The sequence below is a fragment of the Capsicum annuum genome, chromosome 10, assembly GCF_002878395.1.
Source record: "Capsicum annuum cultivar UCD-10X-F1 chromosome 10, UCD10Xv1.1, whole genome shotgun sequence".
NCBI lineage: Eukaryota > Viridiplantae > Streptophyta > Magnoliopsida > Solanales > Solanaceae > Capsicum > Capsicum annuum.
The window spans coordinates 38009956-38037687 of record NC_061120.1 but is presented as its reverse complement, the minus strand read 5'-3'; the positions used below and the strand labels follow the sequence as shown (position 1 = coordinate 38037687).

The 27732-nt window shown below is 33.4% G+C and overlaps 1 long non-coding RNA gene across 1 annotated transcript; it reads left to right on the top strand.

Moving 5' to 3' along the window:
• Positions 1-17531: 17531 nt before the first annotated feature.
• LOC107845896 lies at positions 17532-19411 on the top strand. The gene is made up of 2 exons (XR_001667071.2): positions 17532-18018; positions 19247-19411. It is a non-coding gene; the product is annotated as an uncharacterized LOC107845896 (long non-coding RNA).
• The last annotated feature ends 8321 nt before the right edge of the window (positions 19412-27732 follow it).

Sequence of the window (27732 nt, the reverse complement as noted above, 5' to 3'; positions counted from 1 at the left end):
TTGTGTTGACAAAAAATTTAAATTATTTTTATATATTTTCGCTAAAAATATATGAATAATTGGTCAAAATTAAACTCAAAAAAAAAAATCAAAGCTAATATCTTTTTAAATTATTTTTCACTTCATCTCGTGAAGAATAAATTTTTAAAATATACATCAGAGTGAAGTTGAGTTATTAGAAGTCAACAATCGTGTTAACTAAAACTTTAAAATATTTTTTCAATTATTTCGCGTAAATTTTTAAACAAATGATGAACTCAAAAAATTCTCAAATCAATTATTATTATTATTATTATTATTATTATTATTATTATTATTATTATTATTATTACACCATCTAATTAGAAATAAATTTAGAAGATTAAGTTACTAGAAGTCAACAACTGTGTTGGTGAGTCATGAAATTCACAAATTGAGACTCGAGTTATTCTTAGTTTATATTGAATAAACATTTTTCAAGTAGAAGTCAACCATTTATGTTGACTATAATGACAAATTGACACATGATTCAATCCTAATATAGATTAAATTAATATTCCCCATTTAGAAGTTAATTATTTATTTTGACTATACTCGTGATAAATTAAGACTCGATTCGATCCTAATAGAGATTGAACCAATATTTTTCAATTAGAAGTAAAACATTTATGTTGATTGTAGTCATGAAAAATTGAAATTCAATTCAATCCTAACATAGATTCAATCAACATTTCCATATTAAAAGTCAACCATTTATGCTGACTATAATCGATCAAGACAAATTGAGACACAACTCAATCCTAACATAGATTGGACTAATATTTTTCAATTAGAAGTCAAACATTTATGTCGATTATAGTCGTGATAAACTGAAATTCAATTTAATCCTAACATAAATTGAATTAATATTTTTAATTAGAAGTCAAACATTTATGTTGATTATAGTCGTGACAAATTGAGAATTAATTTAATTCTAATATAAATTACATCAATATTTTACAAAGAGAAGTCAAACATTTATATTAACTTTAGTCATGACAAATTGAGACTCGGTTTAATCATTAATATAGATTTAATCAACATTCCTCAATTAGAAGTCAACTATTTATGTTAACCATAATCGTGACAAATTGAGACTCAAGTCGATCCTAACATATATTGAATCAATATATCCCAATTAGAAGTCGATTAATTATGTTGACTATATATAGCCGTGACAAATTGAGACGTAATTCAATCCTAACATAGATTGAATCAATATTTCTCAATTAGGAGTTAACTATTGTGAAAACTAAAGTCGTGATAATTTGAGAATCAATTTATTTTTTATTAATTTGCAAAATTTAGTTTAGTTGTGTACCTTTTATGTTAAAAATGTGAATCTACACCAAATTAGCTATATAAATAGTCATTTTAAAATTATAATTGCACATGCACATATATAGAATGATTTGTATCATTTTTGTCCCAATTTATATGACTCACTTTTTTAATCAGTCTAAAAAAGAATAACATATTTCTATATTTACTAACAATTTAAATTTTAAAATATCATTTTATACTTAATGAAATGATTTATAGTCACACAAACATCTGTCACTTATTTTAGAACACAAATTTCAAAAGTCTTTTTTTTTTCTTAAACTCCGTGACAAGTCAAAGTAACTCATATAAATTTGAAAGGAGGGAGTAATTTATATTTTGATAATTCTAAAACCTAATTTATATTCAAAATGGTTTGTTTCTAATTCTTTTGTTACGTTAAAGTCGTATATAAAATATTTGTCTAGAAGAAGGAGCATCAGAGAGAAAAAAATATTTATAAAAAAAAAGTGATAAATCAAAAGAAGAACTTTAAAGAAATGAAGGAGGGAGGATAGATTGACAAAATAGGATCGATACACTTGTCAAAAAAATTAGAGTTGTGATGGTTGAGGCACAAATATGACATGGTGTGGCCTGTGGGAAGGATTGACTTTGAAACTATGCGGGTCCCACCTATGTTAACCCCTCTCACCTTTTATTTCTCTTTCCCCTCCTCTTAACTCATCAATCAATTTTTCTCCATTTCAATCCTTTTTCTTTTTTATTTAATTCTTTTGTCGTCTAATTTTTAGATAAATTTTATTTGAATTTTTTCATCCATCTTGTTTATATCACGCATATAGATCTTCTTTCATTTAATAATTGGAACAAATATTTTATTTTAAAAAATTATATTGTATTAAGATGGGAGAAGAGAAAATAAAAGAAAATTACAAAATGAGAAATTAAATTCTCACCAACATGATGAAAATTTAAGTTGTCAATCAATTTTCACTAAATTTCTCATTTGATTGTATATAAGTCTTGATTTGTCAGTTTTTTAACTTATCAAATTAAGATTGTCAATTTTTGTATTAATGAGCCATATCCAGATAATAAAATTAGATTGTTTGATTTTCTTGTTTTTTTTAAATTTGATTTGAAGTACACTACAATAAAATTCTGATTAATACATTCATTGTTGTTCTTCCTATCTCTAATTATTGCACGAAAATTGAGGTGTTTTTTTCTATTTGTACACGTGCTGAAATGAAAGTTTTGTGTGTGAGTGAGAGAACTCATCCAAATTACTACTCCTGTTTTCATTTGCGTGGGTCAATTTAACCACTCTCTCGTAGTAGCGGAGGAATATCTTAGGTAAGGGGTTTAAAACTAAAAAATATGAATACAAAAATTAATCGAAGTAGATTTAATGTTTGTTATATATACATGAAAAATAATCGTAAACTTATATAAATAGTATAATTTCTCACTAAAAGCGGTTCGGATGAACCCCCTCATTATTAGCTAGCTCTGCCCCTGCTCCCTTGATCCAACAATACTTATCCACTACTCAATGACTTAGATAAATAGCTTAAACAATAATAAATATAATATAATATAATTTTATTATCACCTTTTGAACATAATGATTTTGTTAATGTTTTGAAAAATACATTAGGTCTACTAAATAGATTTAACATCAAGGGTAAAATAAGCACAAATAGATAAATTGATTCATTGATTTTCAACCTGAACAAGTATAATTGGATACTACTTTTAGTAATATAGACAAGTGAAGATGGACGGATGATGTAATTTTCAAAACTAAATTAGATTAGATTAATTTAATATTGTAGAATTAAAATTTAGACATTTAAAAATTATACGTAAAATACCATAAATTACAATCTTTCTTATATTAATAAGATAAAAAAAGCATATCTTAAAATACTATTCAAAGTTTAAATTATTTGACTTAAAAAAAATTATGATAAATATTTTGATACTGAGGGTTTTGAAACATTGAATATCTTTGGATTTAAGTTAAATATATAGTGATTGTGTAAAGATTTTAATGTACTGTTAATATTAGGAAGAGGGATGTTTTGGTCTCTCAGTTGTTCATAAATTTTAATTTTACTTTTCGTGATATTTACTTCAAGACATTTTATCTTCAATTAATTCAATATCATAATTTAGATGTAAAAATGTTGTTTACCAAAAGATTACCAATATAAAGAGTTAAATTTATTTCTATGGCTCTTTAGGTAAAGGTAATGATTAAAACCACTAACTAAAGGGAATACACTTGGCATTCTCAGAGTCCTATAAAGATGCGGCTAAGCTCCGACACTACATATCTCATAATTAAAATAATATAAAAAAATATCATAATATATTAATTTAATAATAAAAATAAAATATTGTATTAAATTTGTGAAACAGACTATACTGAGAATTTAAAAAAATAAAATATTGCACTAAATTTGTGAAACAGACTATACTCAGAATTTCTTCTATATAAGTGGTGCAATTTTTCTTGATAAATTGCGATTTGTTAAGATATATATTAATTATAGTGAATGTCTATCAAGATCTATTTGATGTCTATCAGGATTTGACGTATTTGTCTTTTAGTGTGAAACTAGGGATGAATTTCCCCTATAAATAGAAGGGTTTCCTTCATTATAAATCATCCCTCAATAGAAGAAACAAGAATCACTCTCTCTATTCTCTCTACTCTTCTTCTTGGTCTTTATTATTTTATAACACGTTATCAGCACGAGATTCTACCGTCTCAAATTTGAAGGCTAAGGTTAAGATATAGATAATTTTCAAAGTAAGCTATCAAATTGTGAAGATATATGTTTGATTGATTCTGGCACTACACATACGATATTCAAAGACGAGAAATATTTTTCTCATCTAAACATGGGCAAGATTAATGTCACTATAATTTCTGGTAGTGCTAATTTGATTGAAGGCTTCGAAAAAGTCATTATAATCTTGCCCAATAGAACTAAGCTCATCATAAATAATGTCATATTTTCTTCTAAGTCTCGAAGAAACTTGATGAGTTTTAAAGATATCCGTGAAAATGGTTATCATATCAAGACAATTGATGAGATGAATCTTGAATATCTTGGTATCCCAAGAATGTCTCTGGGCAGACATATTTTATTGAAAAGTTCCCTGCTTTATCTTCTGGCCTTTATTGGATAAAGATTTATGCAATTGAGGCACATTCTATAGTAACCGAAAGTTTACTGATTCCAATACTTTCGTACTTTGGCATGATCGTCTGGGACATCCAGGATCAATAATGACGAGACAAATCATAAAAAATTCAAATGGGCATCCACTAAAAAAATTGTAGGTTCTTTAGAATGGTGAATTTTCATGCAATGCTTGTTATCAAGGCAAGCTGATTGTGAGGTCATCGCCAACAAAAGTTAGGATTGATTCCCCGTGTTCTTGGAACGCATACATGAAGATATTTGTCGACCCATTCACTCACCTAGTGGGTCATTTAAATACTTTATGGTCCTAATAGATGCTTCATCTAGATGGTCTCATGTGTGCCTTTTGTCATCTCACAACTTAGCATTTGCAAAATTGTTGTCACAAATAATACGATTACGGGCACAATTTCTCGATAATCAAATTAAGTCTATTCGTCTTGATAATGCTGCAGAATTTTCATCTCAAGCATTTAATGACTATTGATTATCGATTGGGATAAGAGTGGAACAACTTGTACCCCATGTTCACACTCAAAATGGTCTGGCTGAGTTATTAATTAAACGTTTGCAGTTGATAGCAAGACCATTGCTTATGAAAACTAAGTTGCCCACTTCTATTTGGGGTCATGCAATTTTGCATACTGCAACACTTGTTCGTTTTAGACTGATAAATTAACATAAATTTTCTTCGTTGCAATTAATTTTGGGTCAAGAGCCTAATATATCTCATTTGAGAATTTTTGGGTGCGGTGTATATGTGCTTATAGCACCACCAAACCGCACCAAGATGGCCCCCAAAAAAGATTAGGAATTTATGTTGGGTTTGAATCACTCTCTATTATTCGCTATCTTGAACCATTAATGGAAGATATGTTCGCTACCCGATTTGCAGATTGTCGATTTGATGAGATAGTTTTTCCAAAATTAGGGGGAGAAGATAGTGACATCAAAAGAGAAATTTTGTAAAAAAATTCATCACTATCTCATCTTATTCCACGTGTTTTTATTTGTGAGCAAGAAGTACAAAAGATTATTCATCTGCAGAAAATTAAAAATAAAATGTCGAACATATTTACTGATTTGAAAAGGATCACCAAATCACATATTCCTGTAGAGAATATCCCAATTCGAATTGATATCTCTAAAGGACCATCCACTAGTGTCATAACTAATGAATCTAAAGCACGCTTGAAGCATGGAAGACCATTAGGTTCAAAGGATCGAAATCCTAGAAAAAAAATAAATGGTCAAGATGACACCACGAAAGATCCTCATATGGAAGGTCAACATTTGAGTAATGTTGATATTCCTGAAAGGAATCAATGAGCCTGAAACTCAAGAAAATGAGAAACTATCCATAAATTCAAGTAATGTTGAAACTAATTTGAATCGATCTGAAATAGTAGTGGTGCAACAAAAATCATGCAAGATAGAGAGGATCTTGAACCTCAATCTATCATAGAATGTCAACAAAGAAATGACTGGCCAAAATGGAAAGAAATAATTCAATCTGAATTGAATTCACTTGTCAAACGTGAAGTTTTTGAACCTATAACTCAAACACCTAATGGTGTTAAGCCTGTTGGCTATAAATGGGTCTTTGTGCGAAAAAGAAATAAGAAAAATGAAGTACAAAGGTATAAAGCACGCCTTGTTGCACAAGGATTTTCACAAAGGTCTGGTGTCAATTATGATGAGACATATTCACCAGTTATGGACGCAATAACATTGAGTTATCTTATTAGTTTCACCATCTATGAGAGACTTGAAATGCATTTGATGGATGTGGTAACAACCTATCTATATGGATCACTTGATAATGAGATATACATAAAAATTTCTGAAAGATTTAAAATGCCGAAAGCATATAATTCAAAGCCTCGAGAAATGTATTCCATTAGATTGCAAAAATCATTGTATGGTTTGAAGCAATCTGGACGCATTTGTTTTAACTGTCTTAATGAATATTTATCTAAAGAAGGTTATACAAATGATGAAATTTGCCCATGTGTTTTCATAAAGAAAACAACGTCGGAGTTTGTTATACGTGTTGTCTATGTTGATGACATAAACTTATTAGAATGCCAATAGAGCTTCAAAAGGCAATTGATTACCTAAATAAAGAATTTGAGATGAAACATCTCGGAAAGACAAAGTTATGCCTTGGTTTGCAAATTGAGCATTTGACAAACAGTATCTTTGTCCATCAATCTGCCTACACAGAAAAGGTGTTGAAACAATTCTATATGGATGGAGCACATCCATTAAGTACTCTGATGGTTGTTCGATCACTTAATGTGAATAAGGATCCATTCCGACCTCAAGAAAAGAATAAGGAATTCCTTGGTCCTGAAATACCATATATTAGTGCAATTGTTGCACTAATGTATCCTTCAAATACTACAAAGCCTGATATTGCCTCTTCAGTAAATTTTCTAGCAAGGTATAGTTCTGCTCTTACTAGGAAACATTGGAATGAGATCAAACACATATTACGATATCTAAAGGGGACTACCGATATGGGGTTATTTTATTTTAAAGATTGTAGTTCCGATCTTGTTGGTTATGCTGATGCTGGGTACTTATCTGACCCGCATAATGCCCGATCTCAACCAGGCTATATATTCATATGTGGGGGTACTACCATATCTTAGAGATCAACACAGCAGTCTATCGTACCCACTTCATCGAATCACACTGAGATTACAGCTATTCATGAAGCAAGCCAAGAGTGTGTGTAGTTGAGGTCCATAATACATCTTATTCGGGGAAAATGTGGCTTGAAATGTGACAAAGTACCCACAATTTTATATGAAGATAATGTAGCATACATAGCACAACTGAAAAGTGGATTCATAAAAAGAGATAGAACGAAGCATATTTCGCCAAAGCTCTTCTATACACATGAGCTCCAAAAGAATGGTGATATTGACGTACAACAGATTCATTCAAGTGACAATGTGGCTGATTTATTCACCAAGTCTCTTCCAACTGCAACTTTTAAGAAGATGGTGCACAAGATCGGAATGCAAAGATTCAAGGATGTTCTTATTAGGGGGAGTTAATACGCATTGTACTCTTTTTTCCTTACGAGGTTTTGTCCCACTAGGTTTTCCTTGTAAGATTTTTAATGAGGCAGTCTATATGCGTATTTTTAGACATTCAAGGGGGAGTGTTATGAATTCATCAATTATAGTGAATGTCTATCAAGATTTATCAAGATCTATTTGATGTCTATCAGGATTTGATGTATTTGTCTTTTAGTGTGAAACTAGGGGCAAATTCCCTCTATAAATAGAAGGGCTTCCTTTATTGTAAATCATCCCTCAAGAGAAGAAATAAGAATCACTCTCTCTATTCTCTCTACTCTTCTTCTTGTTCTTTATTGTTTTATAACGCGATTGCCTTTTTTTGTGTTTTCTTTAAGCTGATAAAAAATAAAGCTTTTGAGTTTGTATTGCAATTAATACAAAAAATTGACAATCTTGATTTAATAAGTCAAAAAACTGACCAATCAAGATTTATATATACATCAAATGAGGAATTTAGTGTAAATTGATTGGCAACTTAAATTTTTACCATATTGGTGAGAAATTGATTTCTTATTTTGTAACTTTCTTTCATTTTCTTTTCTCCCATCTTGATATAATAAAAAATTTAAAAATAAAATATACGTACCAATTATCAAATGAAGAAAATCTATATTATCAAATGAAGAAGATCTATGTTCATGATATAAATAAAATGGATGGGAAAAAATGCAAATAAAAATTATCCAAAAAATTAGATGAGGACTAAATAAAGAATGAAAAAAAGAATTGAAATAGAGAGAATATCGCTTTTCACATTTTAAAAAAAAATTACTATTATGCAGGAGGACCAAATATGACGTGGCAGACAAGAATTGTAAGAGGTTCTATACATATTTACCCACATGTGTTGAAGGGTCCCACTGTTAGCAAAATGACAAAAAAGTCCCCTCTCTCGCCCTTTCTAATTTTTTCACATTGATTTAAATTTTTTCATCTTTTTTTTTTTTGTCAGTTATTTCACATTTTACTTCTCTTCCATTATACTTTATTCATGGACAGCGTGGAATTCAATTTTTCTCATTTAATTAATCGTAATTTTATATTTAAATATTATTTTATAAAATCAAACTTTAGTTATTTATATAATTAAAAATAGTTGTTCTCACTAATTTTGTTTCTGTAAAGAAATATTTATTTTATTCAACAATTTTGCGGATGAAAAAGATTATCGATAATATTCTTTTCTTTATATTTTAATGTTAGAGAGTATTTGATAGATTTAATTGTTTTAAACTATGAAATTTTTTCGAGAAGGACAAGTGTAGTTTAATTTTACTCTTTCATTCATTTTTTATGCTCTTTAAGAAATCATAAATAAGAAAAATATTTTATTAATTTACTATTTTCGCTCTTTTTAAGATACTCTATTATTATTTTATTTATTAAAAATCAAAATTAAAAATAATAAAGAAACTTTTGAAACTTTACAATATCTATAGTTTTAAAAGGGAATTAATAATACGACAAAATAGAAAGATTTTAATTAATTATATATTAATTTTGTAAATTGACACATAATTCGTAACATATATTTTTAGTGACTTCTTTGAAGTTTGTGGTATGGTTTGCGTACATTTTACCTCCTCAAACTTCATCAGGTGGGAATTCACTGGGTATGTTGCTGTATATTTTTAGCAATGTGAATAAGTAATATTTTCTCATTTACTTTACTTATCTATGTTTGACTTGACACATCCCTTAAAAAGTAGTAAATAAAATATATTTTCCTTATTTTAAAAAGAACGATTTATTTTGACTTGGTATGAAATTTTAAGAAAATAAAGAAGGTTTTTGAATCTTGTAATTGTAAATTAAAGTTATGTTAAATTTATCAAAATGTTCTTTAATCTTGTAATTTTAAATATGTCACATGAAAATATAAGATAAAAAGATGGAGTAAATATAAGACGAAAAGAGAATAATATAATATTAGAAATATGATAACTTAGGAGAAAAATATTGAGTTTCTCACTTTTGTGAATAAAAACATTTAGGTAAAATAAGTAGAAAATTTTGAAAAAGCAACTGTGAAAAAATAAACAAGTTCAACAAAAATAATTGTTGTTTAAAAAAAGAGAGAAAAATGGATGAAGGAAAACATAATTGAAAAAGGAGAGAGATGGAGGGAAAATAGAGCTAAGACTTTGGTGCAGTTATGGGAGTGGGACTCAATAATTAAAAAGAGAGGGAATGAGACTTTTTCCTCTCTTTTTTGTGGACAAGACAAGACTCCAAGAGTTGTGTCAGCTAGTGTCGGCCTTAATTTAGGTGTAAGCTAATGGTTTGTTCTAAATCGAATAGATATCAAGGGTGGTTTTTATTGTGAAAGGTAATTTGGGTATCAAACAATTGTGAAGTGACAATAGGACTCTTCCTTGTCACTTTAATTACCAAAATATCGATCAAATAGTATTTTTCTTGTCATTCGAGTCAAATATAATTTCCGTTTATATTATGTACTTTTAAAAATTACTGTATTTAATACTATTTTTTATAACTTATACCAATTATATTTAAATATAACTTGTTTAGTCGTATTTGTCTTGCACGTGTAATTTTTTATTATTTAAATTTAAACGATTTTGTCTATTACAGAGGTTTTTGATGAAGTGCAAAAAGTTCAACTCACTTCTCAAATATCCTTCACACTTTAATATAATAATGTAAGCATAATAGATATTTTATTGTAAATACAAATATATTTTACTTTAAGAAGTTTCAAGTGGTTAATTGATCGTCACTTTGCGTTTGTCATGCAGTTACCTCTTTTCTTTGTTGCTAGAGGCTAAAAGAGACGCACCAATTTGAACTATATTTGTAGAACAACTACTTTTTTTAATCTTTTTTATATTCAAAATCTTTCCTTATTTTTAAAGTTATATTTTTGAAAAATCTTTGATTACTTATTTAAAAATTTTACAAATTTAACATTTCTTATATTTTCTTTATTGTAATGCTTTAGCATTTATTTCTAGATTTTTCAAATCTTTTTAAAATTAAAATTTTAAACTAATTAAAAATGTATTAATTGTCATTAATTCAGATGACTTCTAATAACGATAGGTTTACTATAATTATTTAATTAATTTTCAAACTCTTAAATATTAGAAAAATAGTGAAAAGATGATTTTGTCTAAAACAAAGTCTTTTAATGAAAGGTAAAAGGTTCAAAAAATAATTCTAAGGTCTTTCACACTTTCAATATATTATAGATTATAGATTACTATAATTACCAATTACATTTAAATATAATTGATATAAGTTACAAATAATAGTATTCAATAAAATAATTTTTAAAAGAACATAATATAAAATGTTTGATATATTTTGAGGGAATACTATACTCGTTTTTGAGAAAATTTTGGGATCTTGGATATGTATTTTGTTATAGAATTTGAAAGAATCCCTTCGTTTTAGTTAAACTAATGATTTTCATAGCATTAAATTAGGAATTGAAATTATCTCATTTGATTTTTTAAAAGCTGCTATCTAAGAAATTTTTTTTTATATTAGTAATATTAATAAAATATTATCATTTAGGTAATATTGAAACATATTTGTAACATTTGTAATACTATTATTGTTATCTGTTCACAAAAAAATAATTAATAGTGCACTATGTGGGAAAAAAAAAGGATAGTGCACAAAAAAATAATGCATCTTCCATTATTCACTGAAAAATAATTAATAATGCACTTTTTTTTGTGCACTATGTGAAAAATAATGGATAGTGCACCAAAAAAAATATTTTCACTTGGATAGTGCACACAAAAGTGCACTATCTAATTAATGGTGTATTTTTTTGTACACAATGTGAAAAAAATAATAGTGCACAAAAAAGTACCTTATCTAATTTAAACGGCCTCAGCCTCCACACTATTAAAAAATATTGTGTACAAAAATAAGTTCAAAAAGCCTATTTATGTCACTTTTTAATTTCATGACATAAATCGGTCACTTTTTAAAACAATGAAGGGCATATTTCGATTCCGAACTCATCTCTTGTATGGTTTGGCTGACTCCACCTAAAGGATAAGCAAATTGTTCCTACCAGCTAACTTTATTACTCCCCTAGTTTTAATTAATGTGGCAAAATTTAATCGAAGATGAAGTTTAAAAAATAAAAAATAAAATTGATGATATTTATCAAATTGTCCTTTATTAAATGCATTTCTATTATCTTTAATTAAGTGAGACCATTAATTAGATCAGCATGAATAAAAGTGAAATTATGTCTTTAAATAATTATCAAATAAACAAGGTGACATTTTTTTGGTATGGACAAAAAAAATAGCTACACATAAAATGAGACAAAGAAAGTATTATTTTTAGTCTATTTGAAATAGAAATTTTACTCTATAAATAATTAGACTTAAATTTCAGACTTTAGAGCAAGTTGTTAGAGTTTATTGTTTGGTTACAAAAATTGAGGGGTTATTCCAGTACAAGTAGGGATGCGTAGGGTTATGCTCCACCAAATTCAATTTTTAGGATAAGCAAAATTGTTGCTAATGGTTAGCTACAAAGGTTAAACTTTTCTCTAACATTATCGTTGGTTTAAAAATATTTAACTGCAATAGCTATGATTGTTATATGATATCCTACATAGTTAATTATGTCTTATATGACGTTCTACGTGTATTATGCAACATAGGACGCATATATTTACTTGCTCAACTTTATACAAGTTTACGTATCTATTTATGCATATAAAAAATTGGAGGATATAGATGAAAATTGAAGTCAAGTTAAATGGTACATTTATGTGTTATACCTCATTGGTTATATTGCGAACATTTTATCTAAAAAGTTCACATGATAATCAAGCTTCATAAGCTGAAGTTTGTCTAACTAAATATTTTGAACTATAAAGTGAATTACCTTATATAAATACTTTTATTTCAGAAAGTATTAAGTCTATCCCTCAAGTTATGACAAGATGCCAAACTATTTCAAGTAGCTACAAAACACTTTCTCTAATTTCAAATAAATTAACCACTCTTTGAAATATTGTCAGAGCCAATTTATTGAAATTAGATATGACTCAGAGTGTAAAGGCCATAAGAGACATGTACTAAAAATCTCAATCGCAGCATTACAAAATAAAAATCAAATTGATTGAATTCACTGTGTTAAGTTCTTAGTTTTGATGATTGACAAATTGTATGTTGGGGACCTGTTTCTTGGAGATTATGGGATAACAAAGCTGCTGCTACTTAGAAAACAGGTTAGCTTACCTGTATCTATCACAGTCAACCTCACAGCTGGACAAAAGTACAAAAGTTGGTGAAAAGTTATTGACACTTTTTTGTCTCAATCAATGGGATTCTTTCTAAGTTTAATCCTTGACGCCAGGAGTCTGTATTCAAGTTGTTAAATATAGTGGAGCTTATAAATCCTAGAGGCAGGTCATCGTTTTTCTTCCTTGAATAAGGAGTTTCCGCATAAAATTTCAATGTCTACTATTTACTTTCTCCACACACTTTATTATTAAGTTTCTCATAATTCATGCAGTTTGGGTCTGTCTGGGAACAGCTCCCAAATTGAGGAGCAACCCACTACAACTCTTCATTTGGTATCAGAGCAAAATCTTCCTAAAAAGACTAACATCTTAGAAAGATCTTGAGAATGGTTGTTCCTCCAAATCTTGAAGAAGGCCAGAGAACCACTAGACCACCTAGGTTCAATGGTTAATATTATGGGTAGTGGAAGACTAAAATGCATGATTTTATTATGGTTGAAGATTCAAAACTATGAGATATTATCGAGGATGACCCTTTTGTTCCCACAAGGATAGTAAAGGTTGGTGATGTGACCTCCTAACAAGTTCCGAAAATAAAAAAGAAATTTGATGATATAGATAAAAAAAAAGATTGAGAAAGAACTATAAGGCCAAGAAGTTGCTGATTTATGGTATTGGTCTTGATAAGTACGGCAGGATCTCTGCTTGTGAATCTATTAAGGAAATCTGGGACTATTGATGATGCCCAAGCTACACCTCTACTCTGAAGATGATGCGGTCGCTGATGACTTTCAAGCAACACCTCTTTTTAGATAATGATACGGTCGTTGTCAAGATATAGTAACCCAACTAAGGTTGGGATCGAATCCCAAGGGAACACTTGGTTTAGCAGATCTCAACAGTTGTAGTCAATGAGCAAAACAGAAAAAGTAAATGGGGGGATTTGTTTGTAGTAATCAAGAGCAAAGAACTATATTAACTTGGTTGAAATCAGTCGTAAGTGAACATTAAGATTGTATTCCACATGGCTTCTCAACACCATAGGTTTATCGTGCATTTTTTAACCAATCCAATACATTGTATGCAGAATAGATAAGTTATGTACCTTCTAATGTCTTTTGGACGAATAGAAGGATTTCACTCTTTACCTTTTAAGTCTCAGGGTGTCGCACTACTAACCCTTATCTTGATCCCAGTTAACTATTTTCTTTTGAGACTCTTGTTATTAGATTAAACCTAACCATCTTACGTAGATAGAACCTAGAAGCATGGATCGACAGTTAAACTTCAAATTATTATTGTTTTTATCTTTTCCTAGTCATTATTCCTCTTTTGAAGTAAGTAGCAATATCTAGACGAGATCCTAATGTGTGCGTCCATTAAGAAATCAACCATAACGAAGATAAAGCAATGCATGTCATTGGTATTGGTTCAAATTAACAATCGCTCTTTCCCTACTTCGTTAATTCGCCAGGGTTTCCACAACCCCGGCTATGGATTTTAGACACTTCTGACTGTGAAGAATCAATAACATTTTTAATATAAAGCATAGATGAAATCACAATGATAAGATGAATAAAACCAACAACCATAACTGAATAAATGAACCAAAGTCAATACAAGAGAATCTCAAGATCAAAGATAGATCTAAGTATTGTCCTCTGAAAGCCGATTGGGTTACTAAAAAATAAGTATTATTCTCTAATACTGAACATGCTAAGCACAACTGCCTCGGTGTTATTAAATGTTATTGCTTTACTGGACATGGTATGGATTAAGCACAATCTCTTCAGATTTATATGAGCAAGGTATTGTTATCTCATGACAGATACGCTTTCTTATCTCCTCTCATCATTATTGTTGTATTATGTTTGTTTACACCACATTGTTTAATCTTCTATATGTACTAATCATTTTTATCTAGTAGCAGCTAAAATGAAAGGCCTTTGAGAAGAATTCTCCTTCCAATTCTGAAACATAATTTTCTTTATCCCAATATCTCGCAACCTTTTCATATTTCACCTTTCAAAATTATATTCACAGCCATCTCATCGACCGAAGGCATCGTTCTTTATTTTCGTCCTTTATCATGAATAATTTTTAGGAATGTCATTTGTTTCTAAACCTAGAACCACACGCGGCCTGATTCTCGTAAGACCCGGGATATGTACGCGACTTAAAATCAAAGTCTCGGCCACAATATTTTAACTACCCCTATATTTTCATTCCAACAAAACCTCTTCTCAGTTGGACAAAATTGACTACAACGTCAACTTTTATTGCTCGATAATTCTTTTATTATTCTCAAGCAATGAATGGGCAGCTATTGACACCCAATTTTGAACTCCCGATACTTCTTTTAGGATTTTATCAAAATTATTAATTTCAAATATTAATATGTTTTACACATTATTCTTGTATCAAATAGATATTGGCGTATCACATTCATGATTTAAAAATATATAAATTATTTTATTATTATTTTTTAATTTAAATGTAATATTTTTATGTAATTCGTTAATATTTATTAAATTATTTGATGTTCACACTTGTAATTTATGAATATTTGGTCTTAGGATGCCAATATTAAGAAGAAATGGCGGGAGTATTTCTATAGGCTTTTGAACGAGGAGGGGGACTGAGACATTGAGTTAGGTGAGTTGGAACACTCGAAGGAGAAACGTGATTTCAGTTATTGTAGACGTTTTAAGGTTGAGAAGGTCAGGGAAGTTATTCGTACGATGCGGAGGGGAAGGGTGACGGGGCCTGATGAGATTTCGGTGGATTTTTGGAAGTTTTCAGGTAGGGCAGACTTAAAGTGGTTAACTGATTTGTTTAACGGTATTTTCAAGACAGCCAGGATGCCTGAAGCCTGGAAGTGGAGTACGATGATTCCTTTATACAAAAACAAGGGGGACATTCAGAGTTGCACCAACTATGGGGTATCAAACTGCTGAGTCATACTATGAAGATTTGGGAGAGGGGGTGGAGCGGAAATTAAGAAAGATCATGTCCATTTCAGAGAATCAGTTTGATTTTATGCCCGGTCGCTTGACGACAGAGGCAATACACCTGGTGAGGAGATTGGTGGAACAATATAGGAAAAGAAAGAGGAATTCGCACATGGTGTTCATCGACTTGGAGAAAGCTTATGACAAAGTCCCTAGGGAGGTTCTTTGGAGATGCTAAGAGGCAAGAGGGGTCCCGGTGGTATACATCAGAGCTATTAAGGATATGTACGATGGAGAAAAAACTCGGGTGAGAACGGCGGAAGGAACTCAGAATATTTTTCAGTCGAAATAGGGTTGCATCAAGGTTCGGCCGCTATCCCATTCATATTTGCGTTGGTAATGGATATGTTGACGCGACGTATTCAAGGGGAGGTTCCATGGTGTATGTTGTTTATGGACGATGTAGTATTGATTGACGAGACGCGAGGGGGTGTGAATGAAAAATTAAAGGTTTGGAAGCAAACCCTGGAGTTCAAGGGGTTCAGGTTGAGTAGGTCCAAGACGGAGTATATGGAATGCAAGTTTAGCGACTTGAGGCAGGAGGACGATGTGGTGGTGAGGCTGGATTCCCAGGATATTTATAAGAGGGATAGTTTTAAGTATCTTGGGTGTATGATTCAAGGGAATGTCGAGATTGGTGAGGATATCTCTAACCGTATTGGAGCAGGTTGGATGAAGTGGAAGCTTGTCTCGGGTGTGTTGTGTGATAAGAAGGTGCCACTTAAGCTTAAAGGCAAATTCTATAAAGTGGCAGTCCGTCCAGCTATGTTATATAAAGCAGAGTGTTGGCCAGTCAAGAACTCCCGCAATTAAAAATTGAAGGTGGCGGGAATAATAATGTTGCATTAGATGTGTGAATTTACTAGAGGGGATAGAGTTTGGAATGAGATAGTCCGGGAGAAGGTGAGAGTGACTTCAGTGGATGACAAGATGCGGGAAGGGCACGTGATGGGGAAGGGCACGGATGCCTAGTTCGTAGGTGTAAGAGGCTAGCGTTGGATGGATTTTGGAGAAAGAGAGGTAGGCCGAAGAAGTACTGGAGGGAAGTGATTAGACATGATATGGAGCAGCTACAACTTACTGAGGACATGACCTTGGATAGGAAGGTGTGGAGGTCGCGGATAAGGGTAGAAGGCTAGGTCGCGTGCGTGGGTTGTAGCTAGTAATAGAAGAGCTTATGTATAGCTGGATTAGTAATCCCAGGACTGTGTCCATAGGTGGGGGTCGTACTTTCCGGATGCCATATTTCGTATCTCTTATTTCATATTGCGCTTATTTATCTTATTTCGTATTGCTGTGATTTTTATTTTATTTTTAGTATGTCTTATTCCTTTTATATTATGTCACCCACCATGCTTAATGGTGCATTACGCTCTTACTTATTATTCTCTATCTTGAGCTAGGAGTCTATCGGAAATAGTCTCTCTATTTCTTTGGAGGTAGTGATATGGACTGCGTACATTCTACCCTCCCCAGACCTCACTTTATGGGAATACACTGAATTTATTGTTGTTGTTGTATTATAATTATTATTTTGATATTATTGTTATTGTCATTATTAAAATAACAGTCAATCTTTATTTAATTCCCCTATGCATTTAATTTTTAGCCATTATTTTACCCAATTAATGTCAATTTTAGCAAAGGTGATGTCAATTTTAATTTTGAATCCACTTTTTAAATCCTCTTAATCTCAGTTGTGGATCAAAATCAATCCGACTACTAAGATCACATAACTCTTTTCTTTCCTTTTAAAACAAAAACAAACCCTAATCCTCATTTTTCTCAAGAACAGCCGCACCTCCCTTCTTCTCTCTCTCTCGTGCCGCTACCTTAACCTCCATGCCTCCGACGACGACGAAACCATCACCGGCAACCCCATGTCGGATGAAACCAGCCACCAGCGCCATCCTTGCAGCCATATAGATGGCGACCGCCGTCGTTCTAGACCAACAATAATCGCCCCAATGTCACCCGCATCCCCATTCGACCACTGTCGTCTCTCCTTCTCTCTCCGCTACCATGCATCCGGCGAGAAAACCAGTGCCAACCAGCTGCCGCTCTAGCCACAACTTCAGCAAATCCAGTCAATCGCCACTATTGACCCATTTCACCGGAAGACGGATTCCTAAAATCCGTTTCAGGTTTATCTCATTGTTCAGATTTCTTATTATCTTCTTCTACTTCTCGTTTGATAGATTTTTAAATAGTCAAAAATTGGCGTTGAATTACTATTTTGTATTTGTTCATGTGTTTAGATCGACATATTTTAAAATGCCCAATTTCTATTTTCTCTGAGCGTGAATGCTAATTCTGTGGCTGATTTATGATAAATGTCGTGTGCTAATGGGCGAAATTTAAATTGTAATCACTCCTTTGAAATTATTTCTTGGATTTTATAATATGTGTGAATGTCTTGGCTGGATAGTATTAGAAATGCATGTATGTTATGTGGAAAATGGTGTGGTAGGCTCACTTTGGGTCAATGACAGATTCTTTTCCCTTTGTTTGGAACATGCAGAATCTTAGGTATGATTATTTACCAAGGTACTTGAATATTTATGGCAAGAATACGATTTGAGTGATTGAGAATATGTGTATGGACTAAATTTCCTAATTTTCACTATTGCTTATTTATGTTATTAGAAATTCAAATAATTGTGCAGACTCGCCCTCTTATCATTTTGACAAATTTTGTGGATATATTTATGGTAATTTAGCATGTTTTCCTCCTATTTATTGATTCATTTTACTGATTTGATTTTTCTAAAATATCCTTTTCCTCTTTTACTCCCCCTTAATTGATTTATGATCATTATTGAATTCTTAAATATTCTTTTTCCTTCTTTACTTCCCGTAATATTATTCTACCATTTCTAATTTTGGTAGTGTCTCATAGCCCCTTAGCCTATTTAAGGTCAACCCCTTCTCATTATTTGGGGACAAGCTTACGCACTCTACAGACTCTATACTCTCTATATTCTCTATACGGACAGAGCTTTTCATTTTCCTCTTTTCTTAAACAATTTACACACTCTACATTCTCCACAACGGACAATCTGCACACTCCCTCATACAAAAGCTTTTAAGCAAAAACAAAAGTTACTTGATTTTCTTTTTCTGAGTTGCATTTCTACCTTCGGAGCTTTGGTCTCAATCTGTCTATGGCGATTCATGTCTGACTTTTGATATTATTTGATTTTCTTATTATTGTCCGTTATCATCAACCGGTAAGTCCCTGTCGACGTAATTTCCTTTATACCTTATATGATGATGCTAGTAAACATGTCTATAGAATTATTCAGTGTTTGCTTACTATGTCTGTATTATGTTATATTCTCGCTTGTACTGCTATCGTATATTGTCTCACAGGTGTAATACATAGTTTCGTAGATTTGAAGAGTCGCCGGAGTATTGGGGAGGGGCTGCCCATTCCTTTTTCTTTATTTAGTTTTTTATTTTAATTCATTGTGTTGTAATAACTTTTGTAAACCTCAGTGTAATAATAAATTTATGGAGAAAACTTGGAGGCGGGGATTTATGTGCTCTACGAATCACGTAGGCAAACAGAACTTAGGTTTATGTGTTTTACGTGCTACGTGAATCACCTAGGCAAACATAAGTTAGGATTCATTAATTAATGTGTTTGTTGCCTAGAAAGCATGCTTTAAGGATGATTAGCTAACTTTCGATTTGAATTAATAGGTTTTCTGACATCGTCGTTAATTTCCAACGTTTTTATCACAATTTTCAGTAATATAAATAATTCTCGACATAAAAAGGATACAGTTTTGTTTGAGGCACTTGTTTCAATTTTCAGCGATATAAAGCTATCTTGTGCAATTTAAAATGAAGTTTCGGAATGATTTATTAATTTTCTGCAACATAGAAAATCACTTTTAGCATATTAAATTGCTTTTCCAGTATTTAGGAAATGAATTTTCAGCAATTAAAAAAAAGTCCAGCATGTTTATAAATTGTTCAGCATATAAAATTATTTTCCCAACACTCAGATTAATTTTCACTATTTTTGTTAATTTATATCATGCTTAACTATCTTTTACGTAATGAATTAACGGTTTCCATCCTGATTAAGTTTGACATGACATTTTATTCTTAATAAACTTACAACATTGTTTTAAAATGATTTACAATTATCCTTCGTCGATAATAATTATGTGACACTTAGATATCATGTCTATAGATTTAATTAACAAGTAAATAATTGTTACTTTAATTAACCAAGAGGCTTCTTTGAGACTATTATGTGCTACTTGATGTCCTATTTATTTTACGCGCTTTGAGTCTAATTAGGAAACATAGCTTTGCTTGTCTAGACCACAAATTCAAATTAGCAAAATCTAATGCCTCTTAGATAATTGGTTGTGACGATAGGCATTTTAGAGGCGTTAGTTTTATCCTTTCTTTTAGAATGCTTTTAAGTTAACCTCCAGCCTAGGGGGTAGTCATTCGGAAGTGATGATACCCAACATATATTACAGGATGCATGACATTGTCACTTGTCTAAGAATTCAACTGTTGGATAATGGGTTGGATAATGATTTAACAAGTTGAGGTACAAATTCGAATGAAACCAAAATATTCCTTTGTTTAAATTTTCGAATTCGTTCTTTCTATTACAGTTACTTTATCTGTTTATTTATTTGGGGCAGTTTAAGCTCTTTAATATAATAGAAAGATTTTGTTATAAAAATGTGTTATTTCTCTCTTCTTGCTTGTCTTCCTTACATTATTTCATGTCTTGTTTATTGGTTTACCACTCAGTAATATTAAGTAAATAAATAAGTGAAGTTTGTTTATCACGTAGAATGCCCACATAAAGTATGAATTCAATTGGGAAACACCTTTGTGGACATCAAAAGGTGCCTAACACCTTTCTTTCGAGGTAATTTGAACTCTTACCAGAATTTCTGGTGAACTAAGACTAAATAACAAAATAGATTCATAGTTAGCCTAGACCAGTGCCCTAACGCACCTTAATACGTTAGATGGCGACTCTTTACATATTTTCAAATAATCTCAAAAAGAGTAGTCACGTCAAATTTCGTTATCGCGAGAAAAATGAGGCGCAGCAGGTAGTATCTCACACACATATGGCACAAAGTCAATATCACCAACTACTACCTATCTAGTTCATGCAATTATCAAAAATGGTTATCATGTCCCAAACACTAATTCCATAACAAGATCCACAAACTTTACACATATATACATCAACACAGTTCTAAATACTCAAAATTTTAGAGGGGTATAAAAAATCAATCAAAATATGACTAGCACCCTAAATGCTCAAAATCTCTTAATTATACAAAAATAACACAATACGAAGAAAAATATAATACGACACATAATTATTCTAGACATGTCGATTAAACAATCATACTACAGCCGACAGAAAAAACAACACAATAACAAAAACCTTCGGCTGGATAGTATGCCCACCCCCAACTGAAAATTGCACGTTGACCTCAATGCGTTAAACAAAGAAAAACATACGAAAGTGAGAACATACCTGGGATGCATAAAGAACTCAGGTCAGGAGCCTCTTCAGATGGGGGCATGTCAGCTAGCGGAGGCGATGGTAGTGGCGGTGCACTACTAGTGGATGCACCCTCTGTTATAGATACATGCATCTGCCTGTCGATGAATGCAGTCTCTAAAGAATCATGCCTGTCTTTTTTAACGTCCTCCTCTTCTGTTATATTAGGATCCTACAAGTATTCTAAGTGACCTCTCTTGGTCCCAACTACTGGGGCCTCCTCATCATCCCCCGCAAACAAATCAAAATATCTCAGTGCACACGGAGGTGATATCTGAACCACATGGGGTATAATCAAGGGAGTAGCTGCTACACAGCTCTCTGCAAGAGAGCGTACCTCTGCTCCTAGGATATTAAAATCCTTTCTCATCTAAACTAGGTCTGTCACACCTGTCTCTGTATATAGGGATGTAACCCATTTTTGTAGCTCATTGATCCATGTTAGAAAATTAGCATGTAGCTTTAACAGTGCGGCTCTCTGAGCAGTTCCCTCATCTAGCTTCGGCCTACTCAAACTTGGTCCTAATTTCTGATTTTTTTTCCCAAAGAGGGTAGTCATCTCGGTCTCAACAACCTTCAACTAAGTAGCTATGACCCTCTGGCTATCCACAAAGATCTGGAGAAAATCACCAGATATAGTAATCATACCTGTCACTAGAGCTGTAGTAGATGGGCGAGCAGGCTCTGTAGATGTACCAATCGGCTTTGAGATCGAAGCTGGGGCTGAAGAAGTAGCCTATATCCCCTTGCACTATGTACTCGAATCAACAACATCTCTCTGATCCCTAATTTCCATGTTAATACCAACACCCACATTATCTCGATATGTCTTAGTAGGCTCTGTGGAAACTCCCGGGCTCTTAGACTGGGCCTATGGTACTGTTGCCCTCTATCTCGATCTCCAAGAAGTGCTTGAAGGTGCTAGACCTTTCATGGTCCTCGTCTGCGCAGTGGTGGTCATAGGTACCCTCTCATCAACACCTGGTAACTCAGGCACATTGACCTTATCATATAGCCTCTGAATCATGCAAGGAAATGAAAGATTATTCATCTCACCAAAGGCTCTGTCTTGTAACTCATGCCTCAGAATAGCAGTAAAGTCAACATCATAATCGGCCATCAGACAGGGAACCAGTGTTTATCCCTCTTGCGTCAATGTGCTATCCGAAGTAGTGGGTATCATCTGGTATCTAATTAGCAACCGCCAAAACTTGGCCTCTTCTGTCAAGAGGCCTTTCTTGATCACGGTTTGCCCATCAATCCATGGGGTTGCATCACCTAGCGGTGAAATATAACTGGCTATCCACCTAGCCATCTCAATCCTCTCTAGACAGTGCTTAACATCCCACATGATATGTCGATCCCTGTTTGATCCTCAATCTGTGGTCACACTCTACTGTAGATGCAGGAGTGATGCAATCTAGGCCAAAGATAACTCTGTGGATAGTCTCTGTCGATATATCAACTCTGACCCTTCTAATTAGTGTATGATCAAGTTGTAGATGCTGCAAAAATTTGATAAAACCTAGATGCTGGCACATAGGAAGCACCATTATAGCTCTGTAGGGTGAATAAAAATCCTATACCTTAGCCGCGCTGTAGGAACTGAGTTTCTGCCAAATGCTACCCACAACTGTGGTCCTCGATCTAGCCCAGATAGGTCAGGTGCTCCTCATAAATACATCTCTTAGTCCTTCCTATCTCCCAAATATGACTATTATTAATATGATAAATCTCCCGTATCCTTTCCACACACCACCTCAAATGTCCCTTTTCAAGAGGTGTATTTGGGGTATCTGTGGGGCTCTACTATACTAACGCATCGTAGGAAGGCTTCTCAATACCCTCATCAGACTTGGTTACCTCTGTTTATTGTACATGAGTAGCAGCACCCTCCTAAGATTGGGGCACCATAGATGACTTCTCATGTTCAACCTCATCAGATGAATCCTGGGACCCTTACTTAAACTAAGGGTCCTAAGCAACAACCTGTGTAATAGATTCAAACTCTGTATCCTCATAATCATCATCATCAGGTAAAAGAGTGTGAGGGGGCGATATCCATGCGGAATTCATCCTTGGTCGGGGTACAACTGACTGAACAGCCTGATAATTCTGTCCTCTCGTGACTCTGTGTGTCACCCCAACGGCAGTGTCTCTAATCCTGCCTCGAATACTCCTCTACTGAACTAGGCTCAAGAGACTCTGCCATCTCCTCAAAATACCGGCGTTCATCTTCCTCACCACTTTAGGTGCCATATGTACCTAAAAAATCAGTTATCAGTTTCCAACAAAAGTGAGGGATAGCAAAAGTTGAAAAAAAACTACAAATTCAAAAAGTTTAAATTTTTCCTCAATTTTCACATCCCTATAACCTATTTGAGATTCCAACAAGTCCAATGAATACACACTAATAAAGAATCATGAATTCCAAAGAAAATGAACATGCTTAGCTCCTGGTATTACTCTATTCATTTAAGTTCAACTTTCGGTCAGGGCCTAAACTTAGAATCCTAGTTCAAAACAAGGCGTTATATTATGATTTTAGGCTACTTCAAGGCTCCCACATACAAGAATGATAGTTTCTATATATTTTGCAATGGAATACACATATCAACTTGTTTAAACAATAAATAAACTAATATATAACCATCAGGAGCCGAGAAAGTTATCTTTTATATAAAGAACCGAGAGAGAATAATGAAGAACTCAAGCAAAACCAAGGTTGAAACTTGTTTTTAGCGTGTTGGGACAAGTTGGTATCTCAAATAAGTTTTAATTTAGCCTTTACTCAAGTGTGGAGTTAGTTTATGTTTTAACAGGAAAGTTTGAATTCAAGAGAAAAGTGAAGTTTTTAGGATTTGAACGAGTTAAAATGAGGGTAAGAATGTTTATATATAGGTGGGGGGCTGTTTTAGGTCATATTTAATATTGGTGGGCCCAAAATTTAAATTAAAAATCAAGCCCACCAAGTGACCTAGTCGCGGCTTGTACCTGCACCCTATACCAGCGATCAGGCCTTAGGCGCAGGTACTGACACAAGTGCCGGGCCAAATATTTTGGCCCACTAATCTATAACTCAGACTCGGTGTTTTGATATTTTTTTCGATATTTATGGTCCCACATCCTAAGTTTTAGGTCCCAAAAGTAAAATTTAGTGCCGGAGTCTGTAACTACCATTTTTCATCCTCAAAATTTTAACTTTTCAACTCATTACTCAACTTACCATGTGGGACTTGTGACCATGATAGGTTGATCACACAATCCTCTTACCTGGAAATTGATGAATGTAGCATTTTTTACCGTATTTGGGTAAGGTCCAAAATAAAAAAACCTACAAAAAAGACCAAAAAAAATATGAATACTAAAATAGTGGGTTGCCTCCCAGTTAGCACTTGATTTAATATTGTGGCACGATGTGTCTATGTTGGTTACTCAAACTTGACTAACAAGCCCATGGGTTACCACCCATGCAACGCTTAATTTAACGTCGCGACACGACGCGAGTATTTGACTACTCAGAATTCATAAAGTTACCCATAGGAGTATCCTCCATGATCATCAATACAATCAATCACTGACACTACCCTCATATTGATTGGTTGTTTCATTAACTTTCGGATGTTGAGTGTCGCCTCCTCACCATTGACTCAAAATTTTAACTTACCTTTTTCCATATTAAGCATAGCTCTACCTGTGGCCATAAAAAGTTTTCCCAGTATAATGGGCATCTCGGTGTCAACCTCATAGTCCAGGATGACAAAATCATCTGGAAATATAAAGTTATCCACCCTCATGATCACATCAAATAAAATTTCCACAGCCTTCTCTACTGTACGTTCAGCTATCAACAGTCGCATCATAGTCAGATTCGGGGATTCAAGCCCAAATTCTTGAATATGGCCAGCGACATCAAATTAATGTTGACCCCTAAATCACAAAAAGTTCAGGTAAATCGGGATGATCCAATAGTGCATGGTATAGTGAATTCTCTAGGATCACCCTTTTTCTGTGCCAAGGATCTAGTCATGACTGCACTGCAGTGGTGCACACCATTAACATCCTCAATAGTCACTCCTTTCTTTTTTGTAACCAACTATTTCATGAACCTAGCGTATCCAGGCATATGTTCTAACGCCTCAAGGAGAGGTATGTTTAAGCTCAATTCTCTCAGTATCTCAATAAATCACTCAAACTTACCTTCTTCTTTCTTTTGCCTTAATTTCGGAGGATAAGATGGGGGTGGTCTTGGAATTTGTCTAACTTCTGGCTCAATTACCGAACCCTTACCTTTATCTTTAGCAACTGTACCTTTATTACCTATTACCTTCTCGAACTCAACAACAACTGTCTCATCATCAACAGCTTCATCAGCAAATAATGGGGATCCATAGTAGTGATACCACTACTCATGGTAATAACAAGTACGTGACCATCGTTTCTTGAATTTTGCATTGTGTTGCTCGGAAGGGTACCTGGCTGCCTCTGGTTTAGAGTTGCTGACATCTGCCTAAATTGGTGCTCTAGCTGCTTGATAGCAGTGGAATGTGACTCGATCTTCTGGACTAACCCTGAAATATCAACCTCAATCTTCTTAAGGCTGGTCTCCTGACTTTCTTGACCCTTTACTAGCTTACCCAATATTTCTTTCATTCTGGATTCTGCATCATGTTTGCCAGGCGGTATGTACCTGTCATCCTTCTCTTTCTAGTCATCCTTCTTTCTTAAGTAACTATATCGCTCTTTGCTACGGTCTCTATATCTATCATAGTAGTTCTGACATTGTTTCTTTGCCATTGGGCTCAGAAACTCGCTATCTGATGATCGATATAATTAGCATCCTCTTCCAATTCTGACTCGTACACTTTGGAAGTTGACCCTATATTGTTACTACATTCACTTTCTCAAACGTTGCTGCTATAAATTGCTTTGCTAGTACTCCTAAATCAGCCCTTAGTAACACAATTCTTGCAATATTGTATCATCAATTGCTCTCTGGTCGAAGGAGGCACTAATAACATAAGTGTCAGATCCCCTCTCAGCTTCTCAAGTTTGCCACCTTCAATTAGTGAGTGAGATCCGCTCTGACATCTCTGACATTGCCTCCCAATGTAGTCTCATAAAAGCTCCTCTAGAGATGGTGTCTTCTATGGCTCTAAACTAATGGTCAGGGATTTATAGAATATTTCCGAAAGCTCATCCATGATAATTGATGATTTCTCACCATACTCATCTTCTTCTTAAACCTGAACCAAGTCTCGTACATGAACTCTGACTGCGGCTACCTGAAATTATAAATCTTTTCCTTAAGCAGCAATATACTTGATGGAGGGAAGAACCTATTTAATAATTATCTACGCAACTCGTTCCAAGTTGTGATAGGGCTTCTTGGTAATTCCCCTAACCATAAAGATGTTTCTCCTGTAAGTGAGAAGGGAAAAAGCCTCAGTCTAAGTACTTCCTGATCTACCCCTAAAATGGTATACGAGGTATAGATCTCAAGGAAATTTTCTAGGTGTAAATTTGCATCATCGATAGGCAGTCCTACAAAAATACCCTTTAAATTTAAAAGTTAGATCATGGCACTCGTGATGTTGAATTTGATGCATGGGGAAAAACATGAGGTATTATGGCTCCCATCTCGATCGGCTCAACATATCCCAGATCTTTCTTATCATCTATATATGGCTGCATGTATTGATATGTTGGGATTACTTGAACACGAAAACCTCTAGCTCTGTTCTGAATCCTATTGAGTGTTGCTCGACAATCTGCTACTTGTCTCTGCTCAGCAAGCTCTGCCTATTTAGCTACCCTATGAGCTCCTTTTGTTACCCTGTTCTCTATATCATCTTGAGCAATAAGCTCACCATCTGATAATCAATAATATCTGCACTTCTTCTGGAGGTGGGGGAGGTACAATATCATGAACCCCTTCAGAATTATCAGGTCTCTTCTACCCAAATATCCTACAAGGTGTTTGTAGGATCCACTCTGGATTCAAATTGGGAGTAAGTGAAACACCCTGGGTTTTGACCTTTAGAAAATTTCTCCATTTTTGGACCTTCTGGACATCATACGACTCATCATACTAGTTATATAGTGAGGGTACGAGTCAATGACCCAGACGTGTATTATCCAGTGTTAGGTGGTGTTGGGTGGTTGAGTTTCTAGAATGGATACGACTAGGTGGGTACTAGTTGTATGGTTGTTAACGGGCCGTTGGTTTGAGTTTTATTTCACTTAATCTGAAACTTAGTAACTTAACTTGGATCTGAGTACGAGTGGTTCACCATGA